The sequence below is a fragment of the Podarcis gaigeae genome (assembly GCF_964106915.1).
Source record: "Podarcis gaigeae genome assembly, chromosome: 9".
In the NCBI taxonomy this organism is placed as follows: domain Eukaryota; kingdom Metazoa; phylum Chordata; class Lepidosauria; order Squamata; family Lacertidae; genus Podarcis; species Podarcis gaigeae.
Genome location: NC_139685.1, coordinates 77,708,596 through 77,723,009, shown reverse-complemented (window position 1 = coordinate 77,723,009; position 14,414 = coordinate 77,708,596). Strand labels below are relative to the sequence as shown.

General features: G+C 51.5%; 1 protein-coding gene across 1 annotated transcript in view; it reads left to right on the top strand.

The window, feature by feature from the left end:
• Positions 1-14,414, top strand: part of LOC310853021 (CD209 antigen-like protein C) — a 94,683-nt gene that overhangs the window by 62,451 nt on the left and 17,818 nt on the right. The window lies entirely within an intron of this gene.

The following is a 14,414-nucleotide window of genomic DNA, read 5'->3' as shown; positions in this document are numbered from 1 at the left end:
AAGATAGGCTTGCTGTGACACACATGTGTAATAAATAGTGGAAATCAGACATTTTTTTCTGGGGGTACTCAAGGGTTCGCAGCACCAGCAACCCCCCCCCCCAATTAAAAGTGTGGCCCTTACTGTAACAACTAAATGCTGAGTGTAGGCAGCTCCCCCCTTTTTTCTTTTTAAACTAAATGTGTAAAGGGAATTGGGGTTGCTTGTGAGTAAGTGGCCGCTGCTCTTGGCAACGTTCTCTGGCTAAACTTTTCCCTGGCTGAACAGCACTTTCTCCGGGGCTGTGTCAGTCACTGGCAGAATCCGTCAGTGGGCGTTTCCTGAACTTCTTCCAGCATAAAAGCTCTTTGACACCAAGTCACCGCCTAGCCTCCCTGCGCGGAAGTTTTCTGTGCAGAGTGGGTGTGGCCAGCGGAGGTCCTGGGCTTTCCCTGCTGGTCTCTGTGGAAGAGTCTTGGAGCCATCTCTCCGACGTCCTTCCCAGCTCTCTTTTCTTCCCGGTGTCACCCTGATCTCCTTCCTCCGAGGAAGTGTTCCCTTTCTCCCGGCTGGGCCCTTCTCCTGCATCGCTAGGGAGCCGTACCTCCACTCTTGGCTCCGATGGCAGTTCCCTGACAAAATGTTATTAGAGTTTACAAAGAGAAATACAAAACTTAATCTCAAATATCTTTTTGTCCAACATTAATCTAAGAAAGATTAAAACATGGCAAAAAAGGAAAAAAGGAAGAGAGAGAAGAAAAAAGAGATTGAAAAGAGTTTTTAAGAGGCAATAGAAAAAATACAGTTCAGAGATGAAAGAACTTCCAATTCTTCATCTGCTATAAATAAATACTATTCACTTCATCCACTCCGATATAACACCTAAAAAACCCCTTTCTATAAACATTATCTTCAATCCCCAGATCCAAATGTCATTATTTCATATTCTTTTCCACAAAAATAGTCTATGGGAGGTTTCCAGCATTTAGTCAATGTTAACCAGGACCTTTTCCTGTCAATATTGTCATCTCAGCTGAGTCCGTTAATTTTAGCAACCATTCTTCCATTTTTGGTGTCAGGGAACTGCCATCAGCTCAGAGGCGAGAGGTGGAAGGGCAGTTGGGTTACAGGGAGCCTCCGAAGATCGTGAGAAGCAGCTCTTCTTCCCGGGAGGAAGGAAGCCCCGCTGTTAAGTTGTGGGTGAACATATCAGACGACACAGCGGTTCTTCAAACGGCTCTTGTTTATTCACAGGCCAGGACAGAACTGAACTGAAGGGTTCAGTCAGCCTGCTTATATAGAGCTACAGTACAACGTAACTGTAACAATTTTCTAAAACTATCCAATCACTGAACGCCACTTTTGATCCCTTATTTGCATAACTATCTACAGTATTCCCCTGCTGGCCCAGGGTGACAACTTCAGTACATAACACCCGCCTCCAGTGGGGAAAGGATGCAGGGCTTGGAAGATGCTAGAGAGAGCCGCAACACCGAGCCTGAGCATAGCAGGGGGGGGAGGCAGGTCCCCCTTTGCCCACGCCCTCCCTGCGCAGTCGGTTTACGCACAGAGAGGGGAGGCGTCGGATGGGGGTCAAGAGACTGCTCTGCTGGGGAAAGTTTAAGGACCGCCCACTCCCAGATTCTGCTAGTGACTGAGCAAGACATGGAATTGAGACGTTCTGCACTGTGAATGTTTTTACACCGATAATAAAGCCTTCAAAAGACCAGTGGGGGTCTTGCCTGTTCGCTCTTGAGCAACCGCGCTGGCATACACCTGACAGTTGGTAATGAGGAAGCTTTCTATCTTTGTTCATATAATCATCTCGGTCAAAGGAATGCTCTGGCAGAAATATTATTCTTGCTTCAGGAATAGCTCCACTCCACCCCAATATGTAAATATGGGAAAATCAAATTAATCTACAAAACCTCTGATTGATATATATATATATATATATATATATATATATATATATTCCATATAACCCAAATAACAAAACAGAGCTTCACATAACTAAGACATAAAAACTAAACCAAAATGAAGGCTGACGAGATGTTACTTTCACAAGAAGAAATGCTAACGCTGGTTGTCTGGATACAGTGGTACCTCGGGTTACATACGCTTCAGGTTACATACGCTTCAGGTTACACACTCCACTAACCCAGAAATAGTGCTTCAGGATAAGAACAGAAACTGGGCTCCGGCGGCACGGCAGCGGCGGGAGGCCCCATTAGCTAAAGTGGTGCTTCAGGTTAAGAACAGTTTCAGGTTAAGAACGGACCTCTGGAACGAATTAAGTACTTAAACGGAGGTATTACTGTACTTGCCATGAGATACAAGACAGGTAAGTGGAGAGTACTGCCCTAAGAATTGAAAAAAACACAAGGTGTGGCACACACAACTTAAAAGATATACAGAAACTGTTACCGGAAACTGATACCAGAAAATAAAGGCATGCTTTTCGATGGCCCAACTCCCCAGGTTTGCTACCAGTCAGAGATTAATGAGCTGAGGCAAAAATCCAGTGAAAGCAAGGCTGATTTTTATAATCTGTTGCAACAGAGTCCCATCCCCCCCCGGCCCGCTTGGACCCAGAGCCAAGAAAATAACACTCTTTTAAAAGGTTTTCCTTTCCCCACGGAGAAGGACACCCCCTTTTGCAAATGTCAGAAATGCGTCTGTCAGGGGTTCAGAAGGAGAGACACAGGAGGGGGAGCAAATGGAGAGTGAGGAGGAGGAGTACGAGGGGGGCGCAGGCAGTGACAGTGGCCAGAGTTATTCCACAAGCCTCTCTAGCGAATCGGAGGACTCACAGAAGGGAGCGCCGGTGGCCAGAGCAAGGGAGATTCCAAGGGAGAAACCTCAAGAGGGAGGGGCCAGCGGGGAGTCACTGAACAGCAGCTGGAGATCAGGGCCAGCGTCTCCACCAGAGCGCAGTGGGGAGGGGGAGTCCCAGGAGTCGGGACCAGTGTCCTCACGACCAGAGGGAGGAGAGGAGTCAGGTTTGGCAACACCCACATCAGGAAGCGGGGAAACGGTCAGAAGGAAAGTCACCGGCTGGGCGCGCGCGCCAAGTTCAAATGTACAGGAGCGCGGCACAGCGGGGAGCCCGGGAAGGGAGCCAGGTCCTAAAGCCCGCCGGAGGGAGGGGCAAGACTCAGGAGGCTCCGCGTCAGAGGAGTCCAGGAAGGAGGGAACCCCAGAGGGCAGAAGGACCCAACGCAGGAAAGAGCAGCGCAAGAGGTGGAGCCGGGCTAGAATCTTAAACTGGTGTGGGTGGAGCAGTGAGTCAGAGGGGACTTAGCCGGTCTAGCGTTAAGACGTGGGCCTGCGCGCCCAGAGCTTGGAAATGGAAACTAAACTTCAATAAAGACTTTTGTATATAATATCCACTGGGCGTTGGTCCTCTGTGAGCTGGGACCTAGCGGCAGTCCTGACAGTAAGTCCCCTCTCACTTTTCACCAATTTTGCAACCTCGTGGAGTGCGGGAAAGCAGCGAGGGGTGAAGATTGGTGCTTCGCGAGCTCACGAAAAACAGGGAAATGACTACCGAAGAGAGGATAGCGAGTTTGCAAAACGCAGTGACGCAGTTGACTGCAGAAATTGCGGCTTCCAGAAAGAAAGAACAGGAAGCAGCTGCTGCCTGCCAGGATCTGCGAACCAGGTTAGAAGTGCTAAGTACACAGAGGCTACCCGCCACCAGACCAGAAGGGATTGGGCTGGGAAACAGAGGAGGGAGCCTGGTATCTCACTTCAGTGGGGACCTGCAGGAGTATCCTAACTTCAGAGCAGATGTGATTTATGCATTGCAGCTGCTTGACAAAGACTTTAAAAATGAGGAAGAGAGAGTGGGATTTATTATTTCGCATTTACGGGGGGAGGCAAAATCGTGGCTGCGCAATCTATGGAGAGACAAGGATCCAGCCCTCCAAAATGCGACTGCCTTCATTAAAGTGATGGATGCGTGTTTTTTATCTGAGATTGATGTGGATATCGCTAGGAGGGAGATTCACGGACTAAGACAAGGTAAAGCCACTGTGAGGCAATATCATTCACGTTTTTTCGGATTGGTGAATGTACTAGCCTGGGAGAAAGAATCGCCTGCCGTCAGAGACCTGTTCTGGGAGGGGTTGAGCGGAGCTGTGAAAGACGAGATCGCAAGGGGGGGAAGACCCCAAACCACCAAGGAAGTGGTGGAACGGGCACTCTCCATTGGGGTTCGGTTGGAAGGACGCCCTTGGGGCAGGGAGGAAGGGCATTTGGGACGCACGCCAGCGAGAGGACTGCCTCCCTTCCCCAAGGAGGCGGCGCGCGCTCGATCCATGCCTCCGCTGGGAGGGGGAGAGGAGCCGATGGAGATAGGTGGTGCTAAGGCTCACTCCACAGTCGGAGCCCTAACTCCGGGAGCAGTCAAGATGAAGCCTCCTAGAGGAACCAGGAAGTGCTACATCTGCGACAGTGCTCAGCATATGGCAAAAGAGTGTCCCCAGCGGTTTCACAAGCATACTGCAGCCGCAGCGACAGTAACAGACGCAATTCAGCAGAGGGAGTCGCAGCAGGAAAACTCCACTGTCTGGCTGGAGATGGCGTCTCTGGGGACCAGCCAGACAAGTCAGTGAAGCAATCCCCAGGGATCTTACAGCCCACCGACCCCCTCCCACCCAAACCAGTAGTGCAGCTCACCGCATCCCTTCAGCTCCCCAATGGGCTACTGGTGGAAATTCCCATCACCATCGACTCGGGGAGCAATGCAGATTTTATAGACATGCAGTTCCTCCAGCAACATGGCATAGCCCTTCTGCCAGCGGCGGTACCTCTGAAAGTCGTCACAGTGGACGGCAGGGAGCTACTGGGAGGGCAAGTGCTACAGCAGACGCCGCCAATGGTGATGCGCATTGGAAACCACCGTGAGGTCATCAGCTTCAACGTCACCCGCCTGTCAGACACACCCATAGTGTTGGGAATGAGTTGGCTGGATAGGCACAGCCCGGCATTAGCTTGGTACCAGCGGCAACTGACCTTCGGCTCCTCTTACTGCGCAGAACACTGCATCCTGGCGGACTTGGAAGATGAGGGGCACGAGGATGGACCACAGCTGAACTTGGGCATGTTGCAAGCGGTGCCTAACAAATACAAGGAGTTTTTGGAGGTCTTCTGCGAGAAAGAGGCGGATAAGCTGCCACCCCACAGACCCTACGACTGCAAGATCGACCTCCTGCCCGGGGCGACGCTCCCGACGGGGAAACTGTACTCCATGTCTGAGGATGAATTGCAAGAGCTCAGGGAGTTCATAGATCACAACCTGAAGCGGGGATTCATCCGGGAGTCCAAGGCGGCAGGAGGCAGTCCAGTGTTCTTTGTAAAGAAGCGGGACACGCCCCAAAAGAGGCTGGTCGTTGATTTCCGCTTCTTGAACCTCAAGACCAAGCCCTCAGCCTTCCCTATGCCCAAGATCGATGACCTGCTGGCGACGGTGAGGAAGGGTCGCATCTTTACCAAGTTGGATCTGCGCGGAGCGTACAATCTCATTCGCGTACGGGAAGGCGACGAGTGGAAAACAACCATGTTTACGCCGCTGGGCACTTATGAATACAGAGTTATGCCTTTTGGATTAAAAAATGGTTCCCACTGCTTTCAAGCCTTCATGCATCATGTCTTGGCGGGTCTCCTCTACAAGAAGTGCGTCTGCTTCCTGGATGACATCCTAATCTTCTCGGAATCGCCGGAGGCTCACGAGAGAGATGTTAGGGAAGTTCTGCAGAGGCTGCGGGAGCACAGGCTGTACGCCAAGCTGGAGAAGTGCCAGTTCGACAAGACGGAGGTGGATTTCTTGGGCTACAAACTGTCCGACAAGGGACTGGCTATGGACGGTGCCAAGGTACGTGCAGTACTGGATTGGAAGAGCCCACGCAATAGGAAGGAAGTACAGAGGTTTGTCGGTTTTGCCAACTTTTATCGCAAGTTCATCAAGGGTTTCGCCATGCAGACAGCGGCCATCACCGACACCCTCAGTTCCAAGAAGAAGAGGTTCATCTGGACGGAGCAGGCAGAGCAGTCCTTTCAGAAGCTCAAGCAGCTCTTCGCTTCCGAAGAGAACCTACTGCACGTAAATCCCAGCAGGCCCATGAGAGTGGAGACGGACGCCTCAGACAGGGCCGTGGGAGCCGTTCTGTTGCAGCAAGACCACCAGGGGGACTGGAAGCCGTGCGCTTTCTACTCCAGAAAACTCAGCAAAGCGGAGCAGAACTACACCATTTGGGACAGGGAGTTGCTGGCCATACATGCAGCCTTCAAGGCGTGGCGGCACTTCCTCGTCGGAGCCAAGCACACGGTGCAGGTCCGCACAGACCATAAGAACTTGGAGTACTGGCGCACGGCGAGGTTCCTGAACCAGCGACACATCCGCTGGGCGGAGTTCTTTGCAGATTTCGACTTCAGAATTGAGTACATCCCAGGAAACAGCAACGTCTTGGCGGACGCGCTGTCCAGAAAACCGCAGTATCTGGAGGCAGAGGCACCAGCGGCGGCCAAGCACATTTTCACACCACAGGCGTGGGCATGCGCGTCAGCCACGGTGGACCTGGACGCGGTGCGCCGCGCGCTGCAAACGGACTCGTTCGCCCGAGCCAAGATGGAGGAGGTGTGCAGTGGCAAGGCGAGGGGCGACGAATTCCAAGTGCGCGACGGCCTGCTCCTACGCAAGGGAGTCCTCTACGTACCAGGAGACAGCCTCCGCGCGAAGGTCCTGCAACAGCTGCACGACGCGCCCAGCGCGGGGCACTTCGGCAAGGAGAAGACGGTGGACTTAGTAGCCAGAGACTTTTGGTGGCCTAAGATGCGGGGGGATGTCGCGGACTATGTCAATAGGTGCGACACCTGCCAAAGGGCTAAGCCTGTGCACCAGCCGCCGGCGGGCCTGTTGGAACCGCTACAGACACCGTTCGTACCGTGGGAGAGGGTGGTCCTGGACTTTGTCACAGATCTACCCAGCTCAAGGGGCAAGACGGCAGTGCTCGTGGTAGTGGACCTGTTCACCAAGATGGCCCACTTCATTCCGTGCGCGAAGGTGGCCACGGCCGAGCAGTCCGCTAAGATGTTCATAGACCACGTGTTCAAGGTGCACGGCCTACCACGGTCTATTTTGTCCGACCGGGGGCGCCAGTTCATCTCCAACTTCTGGCAAAAGCTGATGGGATTCCTGAACGTCAAGGTCAGCCTGGCGTCGGCGAGACACCCGCAAACTAACGGGCAGGCGGAAAGGGTCAATGCCATCATGCAGCAGTACCTGAGATGCTACGCGAACCAGCAGCCATCGACCTGGGTGGACTATCTACCGTTGGCCGAGTTTGCCTACAACAACACGAAGCATGGGTCCACGGGGGTGACCCCATTTTTCGCCAACTACGGGAGGCATCCCAGAACCTTCCCGGGTCTGGACACAGTGCGGGAGGGGGAGCCACAGGGAGCAGAGGAAGTGGCAGCGGAGTTGCAGGAGATCCACGAGCAGCTCAGGAGGCAGTTAGAGTTGGCAAAACAGGCTTACAAAGTGCAGGCAGATCGACACAGGAGGGTTGGGGAGGACATCCAGGTGGGAGACTGGGTCTGGTTGGCAGCACAAGCAGTTCCAGCCAGATCGTTAGCCAAGAAGAAACTAGGGCACAAGCAGCTAGGGCCTTACCAAGTAGAGGCGCAGATCAACCCAGTGGCCTTCCGGTTGACACTCCCGGAGGGTTCCAGAATGCACCCGGTCTTTCATAGATCAGTGCTCACGCCCTACAGAGAGCCCCACAGGTTTCAAGCACCGGGGAAGGCGCCAGACCCGCTCAGAGAAGCGCCCCAAAAAGGGGGGTCGCCGAAAGGGGAGCCACTTAATGAAGCCACTGAGATTTTAGACTCAAGGTGGGGGGAGGACGGGATTGAATATCTTCTTGCCACAGAGGACACCCCGGCCAGCGCCAACAGGTGGGTGCCGGATTACGCAGTGGAAGAGCAGTTGCTCAAGGAAGAATTCCACACACTTTTCCCGCACAAGCCTATGCCGGCGGGCTTTTTCGAGGATTGTTTGTTCACACCCACACTCTCGGCCAGCACTTTCCGGGGTTTCTCGTCAGCTGAGGACTCGGCTCCGGGAGGCAGCTCTCCGGAGGGATCACTTTCAGGTTTTGGCACGGGGGGATCTTATTGGTGGGAGGACCAACCCGAAGTGGGGTGGCGCAGAGACATGCCGAAGGGGCCCTGGGAGGTGGACCCCCATCAAGCAACAGGGGGAGGAGGGCTCTTGGGTGATTTGGGGTCGAGCGCAGATTTCGAGCACACCGCGCAGGAGATGGAAGCGGAGGAGGTCGTCGTCGACGAGCCCATGGGGGACTTCCCGGACTTATCTCGATGGTTGCAAGCCTCAGGGGACGAGCTGTATCCTGGACTCACCCCTACAACAATGGAGCACCCGGAACCCGCACCGGAAGAGGGGGAGGGGGGAAGGGGGGGCTTCGAGGGGGGGATGGATGTCAGGGGTTCAGAAGGAGAGACACAGGAGGGGGAGCAAATGGAGAGTGAGGAGGAGGAGTACGAGGGGGGCGCAGGCAGTGACAGTGGCCAGAGTTATTCCACAAGCCTCTCTAGCGAATCGGAGGACTCACAGAAGGGAGCGCCGGTGGCCAGAGCAAGGGAGATTCCAAGGGAGAAACCTCAAGAGGGAGGGGCCAGCGGGGAGTCACTGAACAGCAGCTGGAGATCAGGGCCAGCGTCTCCACCAGAGCGCAGTGGGGAGGGGGAGTCCCAGGAGTCGGGACCAGTGTCCTCACGACCAGAGGGAGGAGAGGAGTCAGGTTTGGCAACACCCACATCAGGAAGCGGGGAAACAGTCAGAAGGAAAGTCACCGGCTGGGCGCGCGCGCCAAGTTCAAATGTACAGGAGCGCGGCACAGCGGGGAGCCCGGGAAGGGAGCCAGGTCCTAAAGCCCGCCGGAGGGAGGGGCAAGACTCAGGAGGCTCCGCGTCAGAGGAGTCCAGGAAGGAGGGAACCCCAGAGGGCAGAAGGACCCAACGCAGGAAAGAGCAGCGCAAGAGGTGGAGCCGGGCTAGAATCTTAAACTGGTGTGGGTGGAGCAGTGAGTCAGAGGGGACTTAGCCGGTCTAGCGTTAAGACGTGGGCCTGCGCGCCCAGAGCTTGGAAATGGAAACTAAACTTCAATAAAGACTTTTGTATATAATATCCACTGGGCGTTGGTCCTCTGTGAGCTGGGACCTAGCGGCAGTCCTGACAGCGTCACACATAAGGTGGGGTTATAGTGGCTCAGGCAGGTCAAGGTGTGATATTCCTGAGGATTTCCAGGACAGGACGAGGTATCCGACTTCCCATACCCCAACCCATATAAATAAGAGACCAGTCAGACTGGGTTTTGGGTAAAAACAGGCCACAACCTTATTGAATACAGATGAAAGAAGTTTGAGAAGATATTGAATTATTTGGATAGGTTTGAACAACTTGCGGCAATTAAAATGTTAAACGTTAAATAAACCTTGTGGATGGAGGAGTGTTAACGTATATAAAATTGTACATATGGTTGATTTGAATATGTTATTATTGATTATGTATACCCAATGTATCAGCCGCCTGGGGTTTTTTCACTATTTGTGTTTGGGTGCTGGTAAAAAATAAAAAATTAAATAATAATAATAATAATAATAATAATAATAATAATAATAATAAAGAAGAAGAAAGAGATTTGGCTTGGGCATGGGGCAATCAAAATACTTCCGGTCCGCCTGCTGGAAGTAATGTGTGGTCAGTCCATGTGGGAATTCCTAAAAGTTACATCAAATAGGGTGACCCCTACAGGGACCACTGTCTGGGGGAGTGCCTTCGGCCCTGACCCCTCTGGGTACGCAGACATGGCCAGACATCACCCGGATCCCTTTAATGGGATACCCCAGCATTTGGAGGGGCAGGTGGGGACTACAACCTCCCCTTCATCCAAAACAAGGGATTGCCCCAATGTTCAACCAGTTGTGACAAATTGCTATGAGGTTGGCAAAACCACTGGGTCAGTGCCAGTTAGCCTGTTGGGCAAATTCCTACCCGGCCCAGTAAGAACAGTGACCACCGTAGCCACAGCAAAGTCATTGCCTATCAGCGTAAACTGTGGGTGGCTGGGATGGGGAGAAAACCCGGCAAAGGAACAGACAGGTCTTGCCTCAGGTATGGGCTGCTTAAATGGGCAGGGGCGGATCCGAGGGAAGCCCACTGTTGGCTCCATTGGCTCCGCCCACACCCCAGCCTACACCCCCCTTCACCAATGCAGGGTGCAGGCTGAAATCCAGCTCCTGATAGGCGGCGGGGGCATATACCCCTCCGTGTATCAGGAAGGGCACTGCCGTTTGAATTCCAGCGTCGGGGACCCAGTGAAATCTCTTCCATCCAGCAATGCCACCGCACCAAGGGGGTTGAGCGGACTTAGCAAGTTTCACGTGTCCCCAGACAGTTTTACACAAAGCATTTGCATTTGATGGATGCCCATCTGAGCAAACAATGGCAGATTCAGGAACTTCCGCTGATGGCTACCTGCCTACATGATCTCAGGCTAGGGGAATCATGGAGGATTTCCCACAATGCAAAGAGGCAAGAATATGATGTTCCAAGGGGAAACTCAGGTCTTGCTTGTTTTCACAGGCTAGAGTGAAAGTATCAGGCATAAGTATACAGTGGTACCAAACTTAATCCGTTCCGGAAGTCTGTTCCAAAATCAAAGCGTTCCAAAACCAAGGTGCGCTTTCCCATAGAACGTAATGCAAAACGGATTAATCCGTTCCAGACTTTTAAAAACAACCCCTAAAACAGCAATTTAACATGAATTTTGCTATCGTAACGAGACCATTGATCCATAAAATGAAATCAATAATCAATGTACTGTACTATAAAATAAAGAAAACAGTATTGTAGATGATAAAAAAAATTTCTTACCTGCACTGCTGATAGTCATTGTTTGGATGGGGGGCTTTTATCCATTTACACAGTCACACAATCAATCAATCAATCAATCAATCAATCAATTAGCTGAACTGGAATCCACACAGTCACAAAAACAAATTAACTGAAAAAGCTTCAAAACAAAAAATGCAAAATAAATAGCAAAAACAAAAGCACCAAATATAAGGTCCAAATATAGACTCAGAACACTGCAACTGGAAACGGAAGGCTTGAATTACAATGGGGAGAGCAAATGAGCAGCGCAACAGGAAACACGGGGGGGGGGGCAAATGAACATATACTTCTGGGAGTGAGACCCCTTCTTCCCACCCACCCACTCGTCCCCTCCCAAGATGGGACCATGTGATGAGCAAATGGGCATCTGAGTCTCTGTGTCCCCCCATCTCTCCTTTGCCCTGCAGCTGTCCCTTTGGCATCTGTGCTTCTGCCCCCTTCCCCGAGTTCTCAGTCCACCTTCTAACTGATCCTCCTCTCTCCCCTCCCTCATTTTTGGTCCCTCTCCCTTAGAGCATTTCCTATCTGAAGAAGGGTGAGTTCTACCACCACCAGACCAATGGGACACAGCACAATGCCCTCCACTGTTCTGACAAAACCCTTAATTCTGATTTTATCTTATTCTTTGGTAGATTTACAAAAAGAAACACAAACACCAATAAATACATTTTAGAAAGGGGCAAGACTGGACACTGAATTTTATTTTTTATTTTTTTTTAAATCAAGACTCCTTGCACTCTGTCCTTTTCCCCTGCCCCCCCCCCACAATATAGGCTCTTAGTCTCCTTTTCTGCTTAGAAATTTTTTCTCCCTTCTGCTCTTCAGAAATACACTATTCATGAGTTGCAGACGCAAGGTGTGCGCTTATCTCTGCATATTTTCTGCCTAGCCTTTCCTAACAACACCCTTAGCAAGAAGCAGAGATTGTTAGGATATTTCCGTTCCACCTTAAAAGGGAACAGGCTTGTGAGTCACAGAGTCTGCATATTTCCTGTTCACAGGATGTTTATGTTTGCTATTGCTTTCGTTTTCTCTCTCTGCGCCAGAACACGCTAGTAGGCGGTCACGTTTGTTCTTTGTTCTGACCAACGCTGAATAAACATTCTAAATGATACCCTCCTGAGTGCAACTTTTGCTGTGTGTGAATTCTGCTGATAGAGTGTGCATCAGCCCAGGAATGCGGCAATCTATTTCTGGAGCTCATGCCGCTAATTGCTGATACTGTATCCACGGGAGATCGATGGACGTCCAGAGACGACGTGGAGGCAGTGATGGCCTTTGTCTCCCTGGCAGTATCCCAACAGAGATGTCATGCAGACCCTCATAACAGCCAACTTAGATAACACTTATTTATTTTGCCAATTAAAAGACTGGCTGGAATCAGCTCGAGGGTGATGACACCTGGGTAAGATAGGTGATTCCCAAGGTAAAAAAACAGTTCCGTGGTTGGAACATCCAATTGAAAGTTAACTCGAAGGGCCCATAAGCTGTTCATGAATTCAGATAACCATTCATATTATTAGGAAGGCCTGTGCACAAAGTCATCATTTATAGAGAATGTTATGAAGGTGCCTTGAATGTTGTATTCTAAGCTGAGCTTTTGGAGAAATCCTCTGGACTACGGAATAAAGTTTAATTATTTCCACGTGCTGTCTGTCTTCTTTTGGCTTGAAGAACCGGTGAAACCAAGACCCTCCTTTGTAGGGTAACAGTGTTCCACTCCTCCTTTCTCCCCACCCGGGGCGTGTTAGGATATAGTTCCATTCCACCTTAAAAGGAACAGGCATGACTGTTGTGTGTCACATGCCTGTTTACTTCCAGCACAGTTCTGCTGGGAACTTCAGTTTTGTATATTGCTTTTGCATTGCTGTTTTCTGGACACGAAGGGAAGCAGACATGTTTTTCCTTTGTTCCTGAACTATGCTGAATAAATGCTGTAAATATGCTTACACATGACTCTGTCTGCCACTTCCGTTGTGGAGATTTATTCACTCTGCTAATTAGTGTGCTCGGTAGCTTCAGAAGGCTACTGAGGCTCAAGTCACTGATTGGTTGATCCTGTTCCGTGACCTGGAGATCGCCCGGCTGCCGGCCGGTGGCTGGAGCCAGCTGGGGGCCTGCCGGATGCCCCCGTCTCCCTGGCAGCATCCCAACAGGGCGGCCCTGCCCTCTGCCTGCCCTTCAGAACCAGCATGTCATGCAGTGCTGGGCCTCATTGGTGTCAGCCCCTCTCCTTCCCCGCCTGCTCTTCAGCCACCCCTATGAGCTGCCGAAAGAGGAGGCTGGCTGCGGCAGCCATGGAGAGGTCATGGAGAGGCAATGGGATGTTGCCTTGCCTCCACCGCTTGGGACAAGTGCCAGCTCATCCTCCTTTCTGAGCTCAGTGGCGGCAGTACTGGCAGGGTGAAGTGAAGGCACAAGACTGGGGGTGATCATCAGTGAGCTGTGCACAGGTGAGCTGAAGCTGGCTGCCCGCTAGCCCTGTGGAGCCTCCTTTTATTGAGACAAATATGCAAGCCAGGCAAATACATGTTGGGCTGCGACCTTTACATATCTTCCGTCCCGAGATCGAGCAGTGGTACAAAGTTATTTTGGCACCTGTTTCCACCGCGTCATTTTCCCCTTGCACAGTGTATGATGAAGGAGACAAAAGGTCTCAGGGACAAAGGTTACAGACAGGACACCGCAGACTGCTGAGACCGCAAAAGGTCAGACAGAGGGAACGATGTACAGACAGCTGAGGCTAGTCTGGGGGGGGGGGGATGTGTCCTGCACCCCAGGGTCACGCGTGCAGGCAGACTGTGACTGCCTGCTGGTGGGGAGTGTGCTCCCTCTGGACCCCACTGCTCACTCCGTGATATCCCTACACAGGGAAAATACAGTAGGGACATTCCAGGATTAAATCAGATGCCAGGACAGCTTTCGTAATTCCAGGACTGTCCCTGGAAAACTGGGACACTTGGAGGGTATGAAATCTGAATCACTTTGTAGGTTACAAAGCTCTAGTACTGCAGAGCTTAAATACAAGATGAGAAATGCTGCAGCCCGTGGCTTCTTGGGCCTTGCTTTTTGCCCTGGTTTGTCTTAGTCCTCACCCAAAGTGTAGGAGGTGGTTCTTCAGTGGTAAGAGAAACACACCATGCCAATATTAATCTCGGTAGTGGCGCCCGCGCTGTGGAAAACTCTCCCATCATATGTCAAGGAAATAAACAACCATCTGACTTTTAGAAGACATCTGAAGGCAGCCCTGTTTAAGGAAGCTTTTAATGTTTGATGCTTTATTGTATTTTTAATATTTTGTTGGGAGCCGCTCAGAGTGGCTGGAGAAACCCAGCCGGATGGGCGGGGTATAAACAATAAGTTGGCTTAGAGCTGTCCAGCAAAAGCCAGCTGTGGACAGGACAGATTGGTAAGTGCCCCTGTAGTCAACAAGAAGCCTAATAATAATAAT